Raw genomic sequence first — 19,712 nt, forward strand, 5'->3', positions numbered from 1 at the left:
ATCCGTTATCCAGGAGGAGAACCAGGCGCTAGGAGCAGGGGAGGGAAATGTAAGGGACAGCCCAGCTCCTGGAAAAGCTAGGGCTGAGCCTCCTGTTCGGTTTCTCTCCTGCTGTGACTCTTGCAAGCCAAAGACACTCGCAGGCATGAACCTGGGTGCTGATTTAAAGGCTGTGTGCTCCGCTAGAGATAAGGTACGGATTTAGGGCTGGAAATGATTTATAAATCTTGATGCTGGATTTTGAGGTGCCTGGTCGTTAGGGTGGAATCCAATGCCAGAGACAAGGTGCTGAGCTCCCTGCACCTCTAAATAAAACCCAGAGGAGCCAGTGGGCTGAGTATACAGCTCAGTGTAGGTTACCCTATATGAAATGCTGACACTGGCTGTATAACATTAACGGCACCACTTCCTCCGCCTCGTAGGATGCAGATGCATGCACTCTGCAAGAAAGAGCTGATTTCCAATTGATCCTCACAGAGCTGAATGCATTTGGGGTTCCCTCCTTCCTAACGCCTCCCCTTTTGCACAGTATCCTCATGACAAGGACTTGGGATGGTGGAGATCCCTAGCAAAAATCTTTTTTCCTTGAATCTCCACTCGCCCCTCTTAAAGCTGGTCATTCTTCAGAACCAGATAAGAAATTTGTTTGGGGTTGGGTTTTGGTTTTTTTTTTTTCTGCTAGCATGGGCACGTGTGGGTGCCAGCCCTTGCTCCAAAAGGCTCCTTTTTTAGGCAAGACTCAAAAGCAGAGTAATCCCCAGGAAGGTGGGAAAATGTGGATTTGAATGTCTGCAAGCAGGAGAGGAAACTGAACCTGTATTTGCCACAGTTAGGGTCAGCCTTCACCACACTGCTAGGAGGTAAATGATACATCCCTGTTTTCTCTAACCCCACTTTATGCTAAGAATCCATTTTCCAGTCTGGACCACCTGGAAAATACATAGTTAGTGAATGTCACTGAGCTTGAGCACTTGGTAAGAGCTGAGCTGCTAAGCTGTGATAAGGTAATCAGGTACTTATGGATCCTAGAGAATATAGCTGTCAGAAATATAGCTAAAGATTTCAGGCATCCACAGGAGCAAGCACAGGTTTTTAGGGTCTTACTCCTGTACCGGTTACCAGAATTTGTCCATGTCCTTGTCCAGACTTGAGCCTTGCTCTATTTGTAGCATAGTAATAGGCTTCCACCACAAATCGGTTTTATTAAGTCTCATCCTTCGTTGAATGAAAATTTGCCTGCAAAGCCACTAGGGTATAATGAATGCTTATAAGCTGGTAAGCCCACACTGTATGGTCCTTCCAAGAGCAAAATATTTTCTTTTCAGTCTGGTAACTCATCTGGAAGTCTATAAATATAGAGGGCAATCCCAATTTCCCCAAACAAGAGATGGGCAAGGGGAGGTTTTTCAGTTCTCTGATGAAAAAAGATGCTTAATTACAGACTGCAGAAAGAACTGAGGCAGCACTGTAGTTGCAAATATGACAAAGAAGATCAGTCTTTCAGAGATGTGGTAACAACAAGCAGACCAGAACGGACCCATTAGCAGCATGAACCCATTACACTTGCCTAAACATTTCTAAAAGAACTGAAAATGGAAGCAGACCAATAGGCATCAAAAAATCCCGTGGAATGACTTTGTTGAGCTGGCCAACTGCTCTGTAGGTCCCAAATCCACGTTTTCATAAACCGAAGAGGAAATAATAGAGCACTGCAAACACCTGTATTAATTGACAATGCTTTGATATTGCAAAGGCAAAGTACGATGATTTATCCCTCGATTTCAGGAGTCCAGGGAAAGTCCTTTCTGGTTTAGCTCTGTTGAAGAGATATTGCAGAGGGATACATTTTAATCTTTAATGAGAATTCAGACCAGACAGTTAATCTCTGTCTTTAATGATGAAGATGTGGATAACATTGCCAGCTTACTACTATAAATTGTCAGTGTTGGATGAAAGCTACTATAGGAGAAAAAATGATGGTATTTTTCTCCCTGGTCAAGTGCTTACAGGAAAATCCTCTGCTGGCTTGCTGGTCACAAATAGAACTTGCACAGGGAAACCCAAAGTTCTGCTGGACCTCAGGAGTCCCAGTACTTAGTCTTAAACTTCAGATTTTGTAGGAGGAAATGCAAAAAGAGAACACTTGCGTTTGTGGAAAGAGGCAAGGATCATTTAAACCCTGTCTGGGAAAGAGATGAAGTACTTGTTGGGAAGCCAGAACTGCGTTAGAACATTCATAGTTTTCTTTTTTCCTTTGGTGGTTTTTTTGGGGTTGGTTTTGTTGGTTTTTTTTTTGTGCCACACATTCACTCCTAATCCAAATCAATATTTCCCTTCTCAGATACTTTTCTCTCAGGAGTTACTGAACATTGCAACACTTCAAGGAAAGGTGTCCGCTCTGCTCCTGCCCTTCCCCACTTTTTTTAGAGAGGTGCTACAGGGCTCCAGAAGTCCCTTACCCTCCTCATGGAGCAGTCCCCAAGTTCAAGCGCTGCTGAGACCACCACGCACTGAAGTCCTCTGCTGAGATGCTGTGGGCGTTCAGGGTAGGGCTGAGGCCACAGCAGAGCCTGGAAGAGATGTCACATTGCACCCCAGGAGTGCTAAAACACTGCCAAGGAGCTCAGTGCTCCCCAGAGCAGCCAAGGACCCAGAAGGCACAAGCGTAACCCATAACCATATCGGTCCCTTCCTTCCCAGGTCACCCGCCCACCTCCCACACACCCGCTGCTGGGATCTGTGTTCATGCAAAGTGACATTATGTTCAGCCACTTTTTGAATACCTGAATCCCCGAGTCAGACAGACAGACCTGTCTGTAGTTTCCTAAGCTTTGCCATGGATGTTTATAACTGTCAGTTGACAGAAGCCCCCTGTGACAGGCACCAGCAGACTTTTGCCAGGGCTTATGTTCTGTACTGAATAACCCACGGGAGCAGCTTGGCTATGGAAAAAAACCCACCAGTCTGCAATATTTTGGATTTCTCAGAGAAGCTTCCAACATGCTGACTGGTACCTAGGCGCAGTTACATGCCCAAACAAGTCAAATGCACGTAATTATAAAGTAACTGCAAGGGTGAATAATGTATCACACAGCATCATTCGAACATATGGACTCACAGATTCTACATAATCAGCAGTAGTCTGCATATCGCTGGGAACTCATACAGCTTGGGGAGTAGGTTATATATTCGTCTTTAGCTTATATGTCCCCACAAAAACAGAGGTGCTGCTACAGCCCCACAGTGCTGCTGCTGGATGTGAGACTGGTCAGAAATGGACATCTGAAGGAAACCACCAGGTTTAGGTCTATGTGCATCAAGTCCCTGAGCCCATTCTAGAAATGGCAGCACTAAACCCTGGCTCCACAATGTCCCTAACCAAAACCCAGCATAGGTTATGTCTCCTCTAGTGAAACAGGCCCAGGGCAGAGGCACAAGGAGTTGTATGCTCTTCTCGGCTCTGTCAAACGGCTAGTGTGGGCTCGGGGTAGGTTTTGGTGTGGACTGAATAGAGCTCTTGCAGACAGTGACTGCCACAGGCTGGAGTGCTCCCATGGCTGGGCTCTGTGAGGGAAAAAGAATTTCATTACTCCTCTTTACGCACCTGGCACTCGACACACGTGGGGCCAAGGCTGGGAGCATCAGCTCAGCCCTGGAGCCCTTCTATCCCTACCCGTGCCTTCCTGCCGAGCCCCCCTGCCCCAGGCCAGGCTGCTCCACCAGCACAACCGAAGGCACTGCTTCACCTCGCTAACATCCCGGTGGCCACAAAATTCCCCTGGAACCGCGGGTTTCTGGGCTCAAACACATGCACCACCAGCTAAATCTGGGTCTGGAGCCCCGTCTCAGTACAGAAAAGCAGGGACAGTGAGCAGCAATGTCTTGCATCAGCTGTTTTGCTAGAAGGGGAGTGTTTCTCTGCAGGTTGCATGTGCTGAGGACAAGATGCACAAATCTGTGTTACACACAAACAGGGTGGCAGCTGTGACAGCTGTGACCCAACCGTCCGGATCTCCCATGGACTGTGAGTACTACCTGGTTCCTGCCCCAGGGACTGAGGACTAGGACGGCCAAGGTCCGATGCCGTAGCACCTAGGAGCAGCTGGGCTTTCCAACAGATCCAGAGCTTGCTGTTACAAACCGCAACCTCGAATTTCTGCTCTCTGTGGGGGATTCCAACATCTTTCATTCATCGTTGGCGTAAAAAAGACCCCAGGTTTAAATTTCCCATACTGCACATTTTTGTGAGGAAATATAACTGCCGTCAGCTGAAAGGTTTTGATGTGGAGAGTTTTTCCAATCCTGTAATCTAATTTTTCTATATGAATAAAGCATAATAATTATCTTAATTATAAACAATATCAGGTACGGTAATGCAATAATTCATTAGTATTCTAATTGTTAAGTGTTACTGTAACTGGTATTTGCTTTCGTAATTGTCATTTTAATTGGCAATTGCTGTTCCAAATGGCCATTGGGGTAATTCTTACTAGTGACTGGTAATTACAATGGAAATTGTTAATTGGTACTCTAATTGGTTTGGTAATTCATATTTGGTTTTCTCATTGGTAACAGAGCAAAGTGGTCATTTATAATAGATAATTGGTTTGGTAATTGATTTAGCACTTGGCATTGTAGACACTACAAAATAAGTGATCAAAACACACTCATTTATTGATAATGTTAAATATATAACATTTTGAAATGAAAGCTGGTTTAGGAAAATGACAATCAAATGTTTCCAAACATTTCCAAACTCTTGCTAAAATGTCTAATTTTAAGACAAATGCCTAATTTTAAGGACTTATTTTTAAAAATTTGAATTTGTGGGCATCAACAAGATCTTTTCAATGTTTCAATTTCAGCAAATAGTTACTTTCTATTAAAGACGTATTCTCCTGGAGAGTTTTTGACTGGCTTAACTGTACCAACCTGTGGCATCAACACCCAAACCTGCTACAGAGCTGGTCTGTCACCCGCCTGCTACCCCTGTGCGATAACAATGAGCTGAAGCATCTCTGCAGGTACACAGGCAGTTTTGTAGCCACTTAGGTCACTCACATCCCCATGGCATCAGCATAGCTGCCCCTAAAGAAAGTCCTAAATGTTAGTGAACCAAGGGTGAGTTTACAGGGACAATGGGTGAGGACTCTCCTCTCCTCTTATGAAGATGACTTGGTATGTGCAGGATCACTTGGTAGGGGATCAGCCCCACGGCTGAGCTGGTCCTGCTGAAACCCAGCCCCAGGAGCACCCACTTGCACACCTCCTGGGCATGGTCCCCGGAGGCTCGTTTCCTCGTTATGCAGCTTTGAAGCATCCCCTCCTGAACTGTCATCTGACCACCACATCTCCCTGCGGATGTGGAAGCATTTTCCCCAAGATTGCTCTTCAGCCAGGGTATTTAATGCTGTATGAAGTCAGACAGGGTAAAAGAAGCTGGATCATCAAATAGATTGTTCCTCATTTCCTATATACACGTGACGATTGTTTCCAGTATTGGGGGTCCTTTGCTTGACATTCTGCAATACAGGGAATTCATAGTGCAATCCACTGGGTGGGAAATCATGTGACTTTAAAAAAAAAAAAAAGACTTTGGAATGCTGATATGCAAACGACATCCACATAAAGACAGCAAGACTAAGATCTGAAGGGAAGAGTAACTAAAATTGCTCACTACAGCCTTTGATGGAAAAAATACTTGGTCGCTTATATAACTGATGGTACAAATTTTCACAGAGAAATATCTAGAACTGCCAACGCTATTTCTGTCCTATTATGGCCTTTGGAAAACTATTGATTTTCTTTCAGATGTATCAAGTTGAGCATCCAATGTACATTCTTCCTGGCCAAAATGGTTTGCCTGAAGATGTTTGAATATCTGGCTCATTAGACTGTGTGCTTCCATGATCAGCATAGAAATCCAAGACAGAACAGACCCCTTCAGTCATCCAGCCCAACCCTCAGCACTGCCGAGTTCCTCCCTCTCCCTCCTATACGTTTTTGAATGTTTTATCCAGCCTAGTTATAAATGCCTCATAATGGAAAACCGCTCACCACCAGTGACCTCTGTCATTATGAACTGGGACTGGGATTACATCCAGTTACAAGAACGGAGATTTCAATGTGATACGTACAAAAGGGGAACGGAGGAAGCAGCCAAAGGAAAAGCTATGAACTGAATACAAAGAGCCTGTGTTTCAAAGTAAAAGATCTATTGCTTCACAAGAGAGTAAATTTTTGAGACTGCATCTATTTCAGATAATGAGAAGGTAATCTGGACCTTTAACAACAAAAAAGATATTTTTTTTTCCAACAACTAAACCTCCTTCAGTCGGTAGCAGGAGTTTTCATGAGAGTTCAGTTGCTAAGACAGACATTTTGAGGGCCTGATCTTCAAACTGTAAAGTTCTGCTTGAAATCTCACCTACCTGAATTCCAAGTGTGATTTCCCTCTGTTTCCTCCACTTCAAATAATAATAAGGACTGGGAATTATTTTTAAGAGGTTCCTTATAAACTGAAATACGAGGGTGCATTTCTAACATCATTTTTAGGACCACCTTTATCCTTCCTGAAGTATTTTCAAGCTCTATGAGGGTTTCAGCAAAACAATTCAAAATTCTTGTCTCCACTACTGAGTAATTCAAGGTTGATTTGTAAATCCTTACATAATATTTATGAATTTTTCAAATGCATCTCCTTTCTCCTATTCTTTTCCCAAGTCTTGTTTAATTTAACCAACCAAAAATCCATTTATTTCTGACTTGAAAATTAGTTAATGCAAATAAAACCTGGCTGACATTTGCAAGTCATTTGCAAATGCCCTTATAACCTGCAATCACCACCCTTTCCTTTCCCGAAACCACATTTACTCATGTCTCTGACTGATTGTGTGTTGGGTATACACATTGAAATACATAAGAAAACACTTACATAAGCAATATAAAAATATATTGCTGCTGGTCAGTATGTGTGCCACATGCTAATTATTATTCATATTTAAGAGTTTTGGCTATGTCTACACTGGAGCCCACAGCAGAGACCCCTTGAAAATCAATGATGAGGATACCTGGAGAAGTTCTTCCTACACAGCAAACACACTAGCTGCGGTCAAAAACACAAAGTAGTCACCCTGTGCACCACTGTGCCTAACAAAGCCCTTATGCTCTGAGTTCTGGCTCCGTGCTTTATTGCTACTGGGTCTGGCGCAAATATTAGAATGGGCAGATCGTACCACACTCCTTTGCAGGGGTGGGCTTGTCCTTCCTTAATCTGCATGCAATATTGAAGGACTCGCTACCTTATTTCTGCCACAAGAAAAAGCAAAAGAACCATAATTTGTATTAAAAAGTACATTAAAGACCTAGGCTTCTACCTTCCTCCAACTCTTCAGTTCTGAACTAACCTCTCCCCTGGCACCATCAAATGCTCATCTTCTCTCCTTTTGCATATATTTCTGAAGCTAGTTTAAGGTTGAAGCCAGTCCTAAAACTAGTATCAGCCCCTGGCTGGGGACACCTTCCATGCTAGTAGCAGCACTGGTCAAGTGATTGCTAACATTACTAATTTGGCACTTTTCCTTTTTTCTTGTTTTTTTTTTTTTTGTTTTTTTTTCCCTTCCTTTTCCCAAAGAGTAACTGCAGGAAAAATACAAAACATTTTGTTTTGGATCCCGACTTACATGTCTGATAGTTTCAGTACCAGTTAAAAAATCACAAGGTTACATCACCAAGTTAGCCTTTACTTCTCCTGCAAAGTGGAGTAGCCTTGTGATCCTGGAGAAGATGGTTCAACAGCAACACTGAACTATGGACCAGCAATCTTCAAGTACACTTCCACTGCAGGCAGCGACGCAGCATGAGGATGTCAGACAGATTTAAAAGCATTAACTCAGGTACTGCCTGGGACCTGATTTACTGCAGTGGCACAGAGCTCTACCATGTGCTAATTGAAGCTGCTTCTCAACTAACAGCTGTGTCCTCGCCATAATTGCTATGATTCTTATCTGCTGTTTTCCAGAGTCCCACTATGAGAGGCCAAAGTGAAATCAACTCTAGATTAAGACACCTGCGTTTTGGTATGTACAAGCAGGTGTTAGGTGTTAACCATAGCTGTCCAAGCCCTCAAGGTGAGTCAGCACAGAGGCAGTCAGTGCACTCAGTGCAATTTGCAGGGTAATTCAATTAGCTCCAACTTAAGTAGTGGGTCACCTGAGTCACTCACCATGGTCTCTTGACTGTATTGACTGGATCTTCACGGACTACCATGGAAGCTCAGACACCCCACCATGCAGACACCTACAAGGGCTCATGTGTCTTAATATGGAGGTGGCCATCACTTCCAGTGTCTGATTATGGAGTACATCCTACTGATGAGCAAGTTTGCTGCTGTGACGGCCCTAAAGGACGGATGTAGGCTTCAGCCTGTACTGAGGGGCCAGAACACAGTGACTTCCCATTCTGGTGCATAGCAGTGTCTCAGTACACAAATAAGGGTGCTCCACTCTTCTCCTTTCCTTCCTCCTCAGATCCCCAGGTTCTTTACCAACCTCACCTCTGCAAATGGTCACATAGTTCCAGGCTGTACTACAGAAAAAGTTACTCCCCTGTTCCTGCCCTTATCATGTTGTGTCCTGTCCCCCACCTCCGAATACCTAAAATTTCCCCTTCCTTCCGGATGAGGTCAGAAAAATTTTCCTTCATGCCCCTCCGTGTGCAACACCCTAGCCCTAAATACAAGAGATGATAGGCAAATGAGAGTACAACATCGACTGGGAAGTGAGTAGGGGTGAGAAAGGACATGAGTAACTAAAAACAATGATGTAGCAGCTCCAATTAGATTCGTCTTTGCCTGTGAGGCTTGGGGAGGGGGATCAGTTATTGGTGGCTTGGTTTCTTTCTTTCCTCTCTTCAATGTGAGATGTTGGTGGCTAGGCAGCTGGTGTGCTGTGACAGCTGCTTGTCACGCCGTTAATAATCGTCTCATTGATACCTTGTGCTGCCTCTGGCTGTTTGTTGTATCCACCTGTTGCCTTTGGTCTGAGCTCCTAAACCCCGTGTCACAAGGGCTGCTGCTTTCCAGTGTGCTCTCTCCAGCGCTGCCGCAGGCCCCCGTGTGCTGTCACAAGGTGAGCAATAAATGATGAGGCACCCATTTATTTTAGGAACAGTGCTGCAAGTGCTTGTGAAAAGGTTTAAGCTAAGTAAAGTTGGAATTCTAGTGGAAAGATTTGTCACTGTTTTATTATGGCCATTTGGCTCATTACTAATGTATTATCTCACCATCTCTGACTGCACTAATGTCAATGGAAAGAAAAAACAGAAAGGAGGAAAAAAAAACATTTATGATGTTAAGTATTTTTTTTACGTTCCTGTGTCCATATATTCCAAATATCGGGCTCTGGAACATTTGGAGTCTTCAGATCTGTGGCGACTTTCATCTGTTAAACACTGCCAGATCAATGGACAGATTGATTGCACTTGGGACAGCAATCACATTACAAAATGTTGTGTTTCATAAAAATAATAATTCCCTCTTTTTCCTCTCACTTCAGCCAAGTTTTCCAGAGCATACTACCCAAGATTATACAAGAAAAGTAGTTAATTTATGAAGTATTTGTTATCTGCAAGAGAGACTGACTCCAGCAGTCTTGCTGCCTTCACTGCATTCTCCAATTTACAGAGAGAGAGGTGGCAAATGGAGGTGTGGGTTTTCTTTATAAGAAGCTTCACAGTAACTTTACATGCAGTTTAAATGAAACAATGAGAAAATTAATATTCAGGAAATACTGAAGACTCAATAGAAAAGCTCTAATTTGTCTCAGACAGTAAGAATCTGAACCTTTCCATGGAGGGTCTGCTCATGCCAGTGTGCACACATTGTTTATCAGAACATCACATTCCTGAAAAATTTGACTTTGACTATGGTTCTTCCTGAGTAAGAGGCCTACAGAATTGAAATCTAAAGTAATGAGTAATACAGAAGCACAGAAACTCGAGATTAGAAGGGATCTCTGCAGGTCATCCGGTCCAGTCCCATTCAGAGCAGAAGACACAGAAGGTAGCTCTGGGCTTTCCCTAGCCAGCTTTCATGTACCTCCAAGGACAGAGTCTCTGCACACTCTCTGGGCAGCCTGCTCCACAGTTTCACCACCTTCACTGTGAAAAATTAAAAAATCCTAGTATTTAATGTGAATTTCCCTCTCTGCAGCTTGCCCATTTTTAACCATTTGTTAAAAAAGACTGCAAAGAACCATTTGTTAAAAGACTGCAAAGTCTCTTATGAACTACAGAAAGATTATCATCCACCTGCTAGCCTGAAGAACCTGGGCACAGAAACATTATAGGAACAAGAATTCAAGCAAAATTTTAGGCTGATTTCCCAAGGAAAAGAGGTTCACAAGATCACATATTCAGTGTCTTTGTGTCTGTCTGTTCCCCAAGAATACTCTCTGAACTTGATAGATTGTTTCAACCAAGTATGATGGAAGTAGTCTCAGATGTTACATCTCTACAAGTTTGATGAAAACCAGTGTGTGGGTATGAGACAGACCATTGTCAGTATCCTCATCGACAAAAAGCTGCAATTCAAACTCAATTGTTAATAGATACCTGAGGATCCACATTGCACAAAGGCATTCTGAATGCCCCAGCTAAAAGAGAAGATGTGATCAGACAGCTAGCGTTGTATTAGTCATCAGAGAATCCAACCACAGGATACAAATCCATAGGGAACTAGGCTTCATTAGTTCTGCTGCTCATGAAATGCTTATGGTTTTTTACCTTTACTCATATGCTTCAGCTAAGCGGTCATAAATCTCTAGGAGCAAAAAAGCTCCTTCATATAATCTCCCTTTATGTATCATCCTTCTCTTACATGAGAAAGAAAATGGCTAAGAATAGCTGGTCAGATGATTTACTATTACAATTTTCTGAGGGTATATGGGATTTCTGGATGTCACTCAGCTGCCCTTAACGATAGCAAGGACACAATTGTTTCCATAGTAATACCCATTCCAAAGGGGTGAAGGTGTGTGTGTTGGGGGGGGAGTACAAAGCAAGTGGGAGGCACAGTTACACAGACTTGCATAAAGGACAAGAATCAGGCACAACAGAATTTGTTTCTGTGATCCTTGCTATAGAAATTCCTCTTTTAAGGTCATCACGTTGCGCTGAATCCACCAGAAAACTGAATTGGGCAAGTGTGCAGGCTAAGACTCTTTCACGTTTTAGACAGTGTAAATACGTGGGAAAGCTTTATGTCTTTTGTCACTCCTGTGTCTTGAATAACTTTACCACAACTGCACCACTCTTAACGAGAGAAGACATCCCTAGTTTGTGGTGACGGAATAGTACACCTTGCCATAATATTTCATTTCCTACTCAGTACAATAGACACGTGTGGTCCGGCAGGCTGTCTTCCTAATAACCTGATGGTCTATAATAGATGGCCTCTCTGTGTTGCTCTTAAAAAGAGTTAACCAAATACAATTTCCTGACAAATAGGCTAAATGCATCTTACACCTTTTCATCTAAAAATACCCTCTGAACAGAGAAATTCTGCTGCTGCAGCATCTGTCAGGGCTTTTCTGCCGCATTCTAGTATTCTTGGTCACCCTAAAGAAAACAAGCATTGCAGAAACAAAGGAAAGCCAACGCTGAAGTAAACAAAGCACTTCTGCCTCTTTCTTCTATGGTGTAATAGAAAATGCTCATCACATGGTCTCCCAGCTGCAGCAGCAGAAGTACCCAAGAAGGTTTTAATAAAAATAGCTTTTATAAATGACTGAGGAAGGGGGGAAATTGAAGAATTTGTCGGTGACTCCATTTGTCCAAGATGGCTCCTGGTGCTGGTGCTAAAAGCTCTGCTATTGACTCAGCCGGTTATATGACCCTTTGAGCCGGAGCCAGTACAAATGAGCAGAAGATAAGCTCAGGCCACAGAAATAGGAAAAAAGCATTGGAATGTAGATAATAAAATAATCTAGTCCATCTTCTAGTCCTTAAATGATCCTGCTGGCTTTTTATATTCTGCAATATGAGTTGTGAATCTAAATATTGAGTAGCTATGAGAAAAGCACATTTTATTTCTGAATCTGCTCTCCAGGTTGGAGTTCAGAAGTCAGCTTTCCCTCACCAACCGCAAAGAATGCTTCCAAGACAGTGCTCTCTCAGGGTGACATCATGTTGTTGATTTTCCTTGAGATAAAACATATCTTCTGGCCCTTAATTTTTTTAGAGTTTTCTTCATAAAGTGAATTGGTTCCAGAAGCCACAAGCCCATTCCCAACCACAAAACGATGCAAGCAAATCTCTTATCAACTGGGCTTCAAGACGGGGCTGTGCCAAAACACAATCGCCGGAGGGATTCCTCTGAAGAACCCCTGTCCCACCAGCTGTCTCTCCCATTCTCTTCCTCAAGTTAACGCTGCAAGGTGAGCTGCATGGGCTGATCCCAGGCTAATCTGTGTCCAGGACCTCACTGCCATTAATGTGGATTTACTTTCCAGTGGATTCAGGGATGGTGTGGGGCTGCAAAGTTATCAGCTGTCGGCATCCAGTTCTGCCTCGCCTGAGTAAAGAAAATGGTGAGTGGGCTTGAGTTCCGTGATCTGGCTTTGTTGTTTAAACCTGTAGTTGTAAAATACAGACACACCCCTCGCATCTGCTTTACAGAGCTGAAAATGCTAGGTGACCCCTCTGTCACACAGGTGCCACAAGATTTAAGGTGAATATTCTGAAATAACAAAACCTGAGCTGACAGTGCTTCCATGACCAAAGTGTTTTATTAAATGAAAACAAGCACGCAAGTGTACATTTTACGCCAAGTAGTATATGACGCTATAATGAGTAATTTGTGGGGCAGGGAGGGATAGATAGCATTAGCAACCTTTTGACCATATGAACAAACGTAGCCACAAAAATTGTAGCAACAGTAAGAAAGGCACAGAAAAGCTGGTAGAGGCAAAAGACGTAGCCATACCGTCTCCTGAGGACCAGACTGATCGAGCCTGAGGGCTGGCACAAAAGAAGAGGGGAAAGTTTACGTTTCTTTCTCCTTTGGAGTCGCTGTATATTTCTGCTGGAAGTGGGTTCTCCAGACTCACTACGCTTCCCCATGCTGGGCAAACTGATTGGAAAAGCCAGCCTGGGGAGGGAGCGGAGGTGGAGGGGAGCCTTAAGCATACACACTCCGGGCTACCCAGGAGAACAGCTGCACCAGTGCACTGCGCTGGGTGTGCTACGACCGGGAAAAGACGCTCTGCGGTCCTCTGCAACCTGTGGGGAGAGATGAAGAAAGCAGATTATGAGCTACCAATTACCTTTTCCTTCTGCAGCAGTGACAAAGTAGTGTGCATTCTGGGACAGCACTTACGCACTGCTGCTTTCAGTGTGTTTTATCATAGCTGGGGTTTATAGTTATTACAATAGCAGTTGAGCTCTTTCCCTCACCCTCCAGTAACGGCCTCATTTTATTAAGTGCTGTACAAACACATACACAGAAACAGTGCCTCCTCCACACAGCTACATCTCCGAAAGAACTTGAGCTAGAAAATGTGTAGTTCTCATCCAAACTCGTAATTGGTTTTCTTTTCTGGAATTGCACATGTAAGGCATGCAGACTGATATATACTGTCCCTATTTAAAAACTGACATGATGGCTTGTTTTCATATCTAGCAGAACAAGGAAAATGCGAACAAAAGTCAAGAGAGAAAACAAATCTGTATATTTCCATGAAAGAAGCAATCTATTTTAGAGTCATCTTAGGCTGTGTTTTTAGTTGGGTTTTGTTTGTTTATTTGTTGGTTTCTTTTGCCATACTGATGAATGATATCGATTTGCGTTGCACAGAAGTTGCAGATACAATCCTATGCCTGTTTCCCTTAAACGTAACATTCAGAGCACCCAACATCTCTTGGAGACTTTCCTGACTTGGATGCCTCTGTACACTAGCAAAGGTAGAGCATCAGGAAAAAGCTTTGTCATCTTGCTTTTCTCAGTTCCTTTCCTTCACCACACAGTTGTTTTGTTTATTTATTTATTTTAGGAACTCACTTTTTTTTTACATACTTCGCTATGCAATGCATATTTATAATGAAAAGATGATCTGTGTTCTCATTACTGCTCTATTGCTCGATGATGAAAAAACTTGTTAACAAAGGAAAATGCCTTTCAGTCAGCTCATAATGTTCTCTGCTGTTCAACTGGGACTGTAAAGAGTACGGTTTAATGAAAGAAGGTGAGAAGGTGAAAAAAAACTAATGAGGGTGTTTCTCTGCATTGGAAGATCACTTAGGACCAGTAGTGTTTTCCTTTGTGTTCGAAAAATACAAAAAACAAGGTTCAAAAGCAGCATCGCCAAGGTCACAGAGGTCCCTCCTCTCTCACAAAGTACACTCACTCTCCTGCCCGACAACCTCCTTCTTCCACCTGGACCAGCATATTGTAATTTTCAGATGGTGGAGAGAAAAGAAACTCATGTGCCTCAGCCAGCTTTTAGCTCTGAAGGAACATGCAAAAATGCCATAGCAGGTGCTTGAAGCTGCATCCACCCCTAACAGAGCAGCTCACAAACCCTTACCTACGGCTGCAGCCACAGATTCAAACTCTGCAGAAAAAGAGATTCCAAAATCATGATCTTTAAGCTGATGAGATTATTGTCATTTGCTCTGGAGACTTGTGATGAAGAATGAGTCAATGCCAAGCCACACTGAGCAGAGCACATGGTGCCGAATGGTTCAAAGCACAGAGCCAATTAGAGTCGCTGAAGCCAGAAGGTGCTGCGCCGAACGGGAGCACCGTGTCGTGGCTTCACACCGAACACAGCAGCTTCTTTCCAGCATGCCACAGCCGAGACTTAAGGATCAGAGGGAGACTGAAAAAGGAAGGAGGAGGGGACAGTGGACTTCAGCCCAAAGGAACATTTCTAAGAGTCCTTCCCCAGGCATCAGCGAATGTGTGACAGTCAAGAGATGTCAGATAAGCAATTCCCCCTCTCTGAATCTGGGAAAGCCTTTGTTTCAAAACAGAGGTTTCTCCATAGCAGGTGCTCATCTGTCTCCTGGCTCTTCTTTTCTGTCATCTTTGTCAGGAGTTGGTGGAGGGAACGTGATACAGCACAGTATCACTGCCATCAGAGCAAAAGAAAAAACCTTGTTAGTACCCTGCAGTGCCACCCACAACAGAATAGGCAAAACATTACAAAAAAATCAATAGAGCAGAAGATTAAGCTCAAATGCATTCTGTCTGGTATGCCTACTGACACCCATCAGGAGTAAACTGAGGTGTTTTTTTTTTAAAACATATGCATTCTTAACTGTGTTATGTGTGTCTCTCCTTAATTCATCGAGTTCATAACCTAAACTACATAGAACAGTGGCTAAATTGGTTCGTCATTGCTCAGCTCCAATTTAAAAGGACAAAGCAAGAAGCTGAAGAGAGTAATATTTGGGGAACTGGATAGCTTCAGGGGACAGTTAATGATGGGATAGAGGACTTGAATGCCTGCATCACTGGTTTTAATTTGGTTCAGGGGCAGCAGTGACACAAAGTCATTACTGTATGAGAGCTGTTTGTTTTCCTGTGTGAGATGACTTGGTGGTCCTTGGTCGGTTCGTAGCTGGTGGCCATCTGCATCACAAAAGCCGGCAGCATGTCTCCTACTTTCAGCAGCTGGCAGAGTCAAAAAGCCATGGTCAGGCTTGGGGAAGGAGCAGGACTACCATGCCACCTGAACAACAAAAAGGTTAAAGCATGCTGCGGGGACAGCCCGAAACAAGGACACTGCCATGCCTCACCAGTGACATAAACAGTGACTGCCCGCTGGCAGCTCAACCCTTTCACAGGAGACCAATGTTTGACTAAATATGGAGCTGGGTAATTAACAAAGCCCCCAGGTAACCCACCCAGCTTGCATGGGTTCTGTCATGCCCTGGGTTGGTTTTTCTTTCGTTTGCTGGATGGCAGTAAAGCTACTCCTGGACAATAACCTTCCTGATTGGGTTTTTATTGTTTTTATTTGCAATGCGTTAGCGCCTGCAGGTCTCAGACAGGATTATGACTTTGTTGTGACAGGTGCTCACAAACGGCTAGTAAGAGATGGTCCTTGCCTTGATGGCCTGAAAGTTTAAATAGAAAAACCTGAGAGTGATGAAAGAAAGGAGATACTATTATCCTCATTTTACAGCTGGGAAGCACCAGCACAGAAAGACAAACAGCAGGATGTCCTGAGGTGCTGAGCTCATGGAGCTCTTGCTGAACTCTGTGAAAGTTGTGGGTATTCAACACTACTGAAAAAAGGGGGCCAAGATCACGTAGCAACAGAGGAGCAGAATCAAGACTTAGTGGGTCCCAACCTGACTGTGCTTGTTTGATAGCTTGAAAAATCATAAAAATCATGTTGCCTTGAGTACTTGTCTGTGTTGCAGCAGCACCTGAACCTGTCAGGTCCTCAGGCTCTGTGGTTCAGAAAGAAAAGGCGAGCAGAGGAAATGGTCAACGTTTAAGGTCTTATTTTTCAACCTTTTGATTTCCCTGTCCAAAGGAATTTCTGTCATGGCCCTCAAGATACGGAAGGGCAGAACTGTATTTATGGTGAAGACCCTCTTCAACTTTTTACACAGATTTTATGCCTATGAATTGGTGGGATGGCTTGTGCGCACCTACGGTGCTCGCTGCTATCCTAGCAGCAAAGTCTCCTGAACTGGACAGATAAAGATAAGCCTTTGGGACAAGCAGCCAGTCTTCTATATTAGGAACTGGGCATGATACCAAATCTTGTCTGTCATTTGAAAATGATTTAAGAAACTTCCACGCAAACCTTGTGAAAACCTATTTGCCTGTGGGCAGGACACAGGATAAGGGTGTTAGAAGCCAGCATACTTCTAAGTACCTCTTGGGAGATCATTTATGTCTTGTTTGATATTTGAGGTAGCACCAGGAAATGCTCTTGAAAAGAAGAGATGAAGAAATCTTGAAAGCAGCCATGGAACTCCAGGGTCTGTAAAACCAGAACCAAGCGATCTTTATGAGATAGCTGAAGCGTCTAACATGATTGTTGTGCAGATTTTTGCTAAGTAAATCATCAAACTCACCCATTAGACACCTCTGATCAACATAAACATAACTAAAATGCTTCATGGATGGAAGACAACATTCATAAAGTGGCAGACAGTTTATTTTTCATAAAAATATGAAATGCAGGTATTTGAATAAAAAATTATTGAGAGGGCAAGAATTGGTGGAATTTGTGATTTAGAAAGAGCATAGGATCAGCTGGATTATTTCATCTGTTACCCTCTTTCCTCTTCTTCCTGAGATAAGAACTGAAGGAAATTCCAGTTGCAATATGTCGTGGTTTAACCCCACCCAGCAACTAAGCACCACACAGCTGCTCGCTCACTCCCACTCTCAGAGGGATGGTGGAGAGAATTGGGAAAGAAAAAGTAAAAATTTGTGGGTTGGGATAGAGACAATTCAATAGGACAGAAACTGAAGGCAAAATATTATTATTAATAATAATAGCAACAATAATAATTATAATAGAATTAGAATATACAAAGCAACTGATGCACAACGCAATTGCTCACCACTGACTGATGCCCAGCCAGTTCTTGAGCAGTGACCACCAGCAGACATTTCCTCTACTTTATATACTGAGCATGACATTATATGGTATGGAATACCCCTTTGGCCAGTTGAGGTCAACTATCCCGGCCCTGCTCCCTTCCGACTACTTGTGCACTCCCAGCCTACTCACTGGTGGAGTGGTGTGAAAAGCTGAAAAGTCCTTGACTTAGTGTAAACACTGCTTAGCAACAACTTAAACATCAGTGTGTTAACGTTATTCTCCTCCTAAATCCAGAACACGGCACTGTACCAGCTACTAGGAAGAAAATTAACTCTATCCCAGCCGAAACCAGGACACAATAGTACAGGGGGTGGCCAGCATATACGTGACTGATGTGCTGCTTTGAAATAACGTTAACTAGGAGCAATCAAAAGTGAGAACTTAGCCCTCAAGGGTCTATGTCCACCCCCATTTTTTCCTTCAGACCCCATCTTTGTTATCGAATGGTTTTCTGTTGACTCGCAGCGCAGCCTAAAGTGCAAGTAAAGACAGGAACGCAAGTAGCCCTCCACTTTTTTGAGTATTTTGTAACCATGCACTTTAAGGTGGCGGCCATCGATGTGTTCAGGAATTCAATCATGTAGTTGAGAGCCCAACAAAATTCAGATATTTCACATTCCCTAGGTGTTTGGGGTTTCAAATTTTGCTCCAAATCATAACAGTAGAATTCTTTACGTCAAGAAAGTTGTGGAGAACATTAATTTCCTATCAACGAAAATATGCAATTCAGCTTTTCAAATTTTGTATTATTTTGTAATATATAATATAAAAGGAAATATTTTGAAACCAAGACTCATTTTGAAGGAAGAAATTGAAACATTTAGCTTGGAAATGTCAAAACGAGATGTTCCCACACTGTTGGAACATCCCTCTACCACTTACTCTTTTTTAAATGACATTTTCAGTGCAACCGACACAAGTTTGATTTTGACAGGGTTGCGTTTTCCAGTGGAAAGCTGTTCTTTCAGAGGTTTTCCAACTAGCTCTGCTAGGAACAGGTGTCACAAGATCGCAACAACCTTCCCTTTGCCAGACTGCTAAATTAAAAGCAAGATCCTGGAAAAGTGGCTGGGGTGTGCAAGGCATGAGGGACCACAGGACACCCCACCGCTGAAGAAGGTGCAGAACCTGGCGCTTGAATCACCTCTGGCTACCCGTACGTCTCGTCTGCTGCGGAACTGCTGCGCTTGTGGGCTGAACTGGCAGTAGCAACTGTGGGGGATTTTAGGGGGAAAAAAAACCCAAAACCCTCAGTGTGTGGGCATGGCTACATGCTCAGCACTGCAATTTCCCTCTATCATCCGAGTTTAGAAGTGACAGAAAGAAGGATTACCCCAAGACTGGAGTAACTCCCAGTTCGGGATGGGGATCTTTAGCAAGCCATGGATGTGGAGGTGGGATGAGCAGTTAACATATGCCCTTAAATTCTCTCTGTGGGCTGATTTTAGTCCAGCGATGTCCACTGGATGTGACTTGCCTTTGCCAAGGGGATGTGTCCCTCCACGAATGTGGAAGAGAACCTGGTAGGTTCACATTAAAAGCAAAAGTACCCCACTCTTTCAAAGAACTAACAAAAAGGCTTAGCCCTCTGAGGACGAGAAGTCAATACTTTCTGAAATGCACAGCCAAAGAGACATCTGTTCCGATTTACTGCAGTGTTAAATAAAGTTCTTTTTACACACCACCACTTCTGAATGACCAAACAGACTGACTAACATCAGAAACTCGAGCTGGGCACAAATGAGTTAGCCCCACTTTTCTCACAGGAATGCCATCTGAAATGATCTCCTTTCTTGTTAATTTAACCATTGCCATTGGAAAGAGCCAGCATTGGAAAAAAATGGGCAGTAATTACGATCTTGCAGACTCATCGTGGGACTAGACGCAAGGCAAACGCTGGATTGCGAGAACGGGCTGTGCTCCTTGGCAGATGCGCTCCCCGGGGGGCACCCTGAGGTTTCTGGGTGCCTCGGGCCCTGGGGGCCCAGCTCCAGAAACCCTCAAGAGGAAGGCTCGCTGCCAGGTGGCGGGCACGTCTCAGGCTGGGCACCCCAAAGCTGAGAGCCACCCAGAATCTTCCAC

Source organism: Falco naumanni, chromosome 6 (genome assembly GCF_017639655.2).
Source record: "Falco naumanni isolate bFalNau1 chromosome 6, bFalNau1.pat, whole genome shotgun sequence".
In the NCBI taxonomy this organism is placed as follows: Eukaryota; Metazoa; Chordata; class Aves; order Falconiformes; family Falconidae; genus Falco; species Falco naumanni.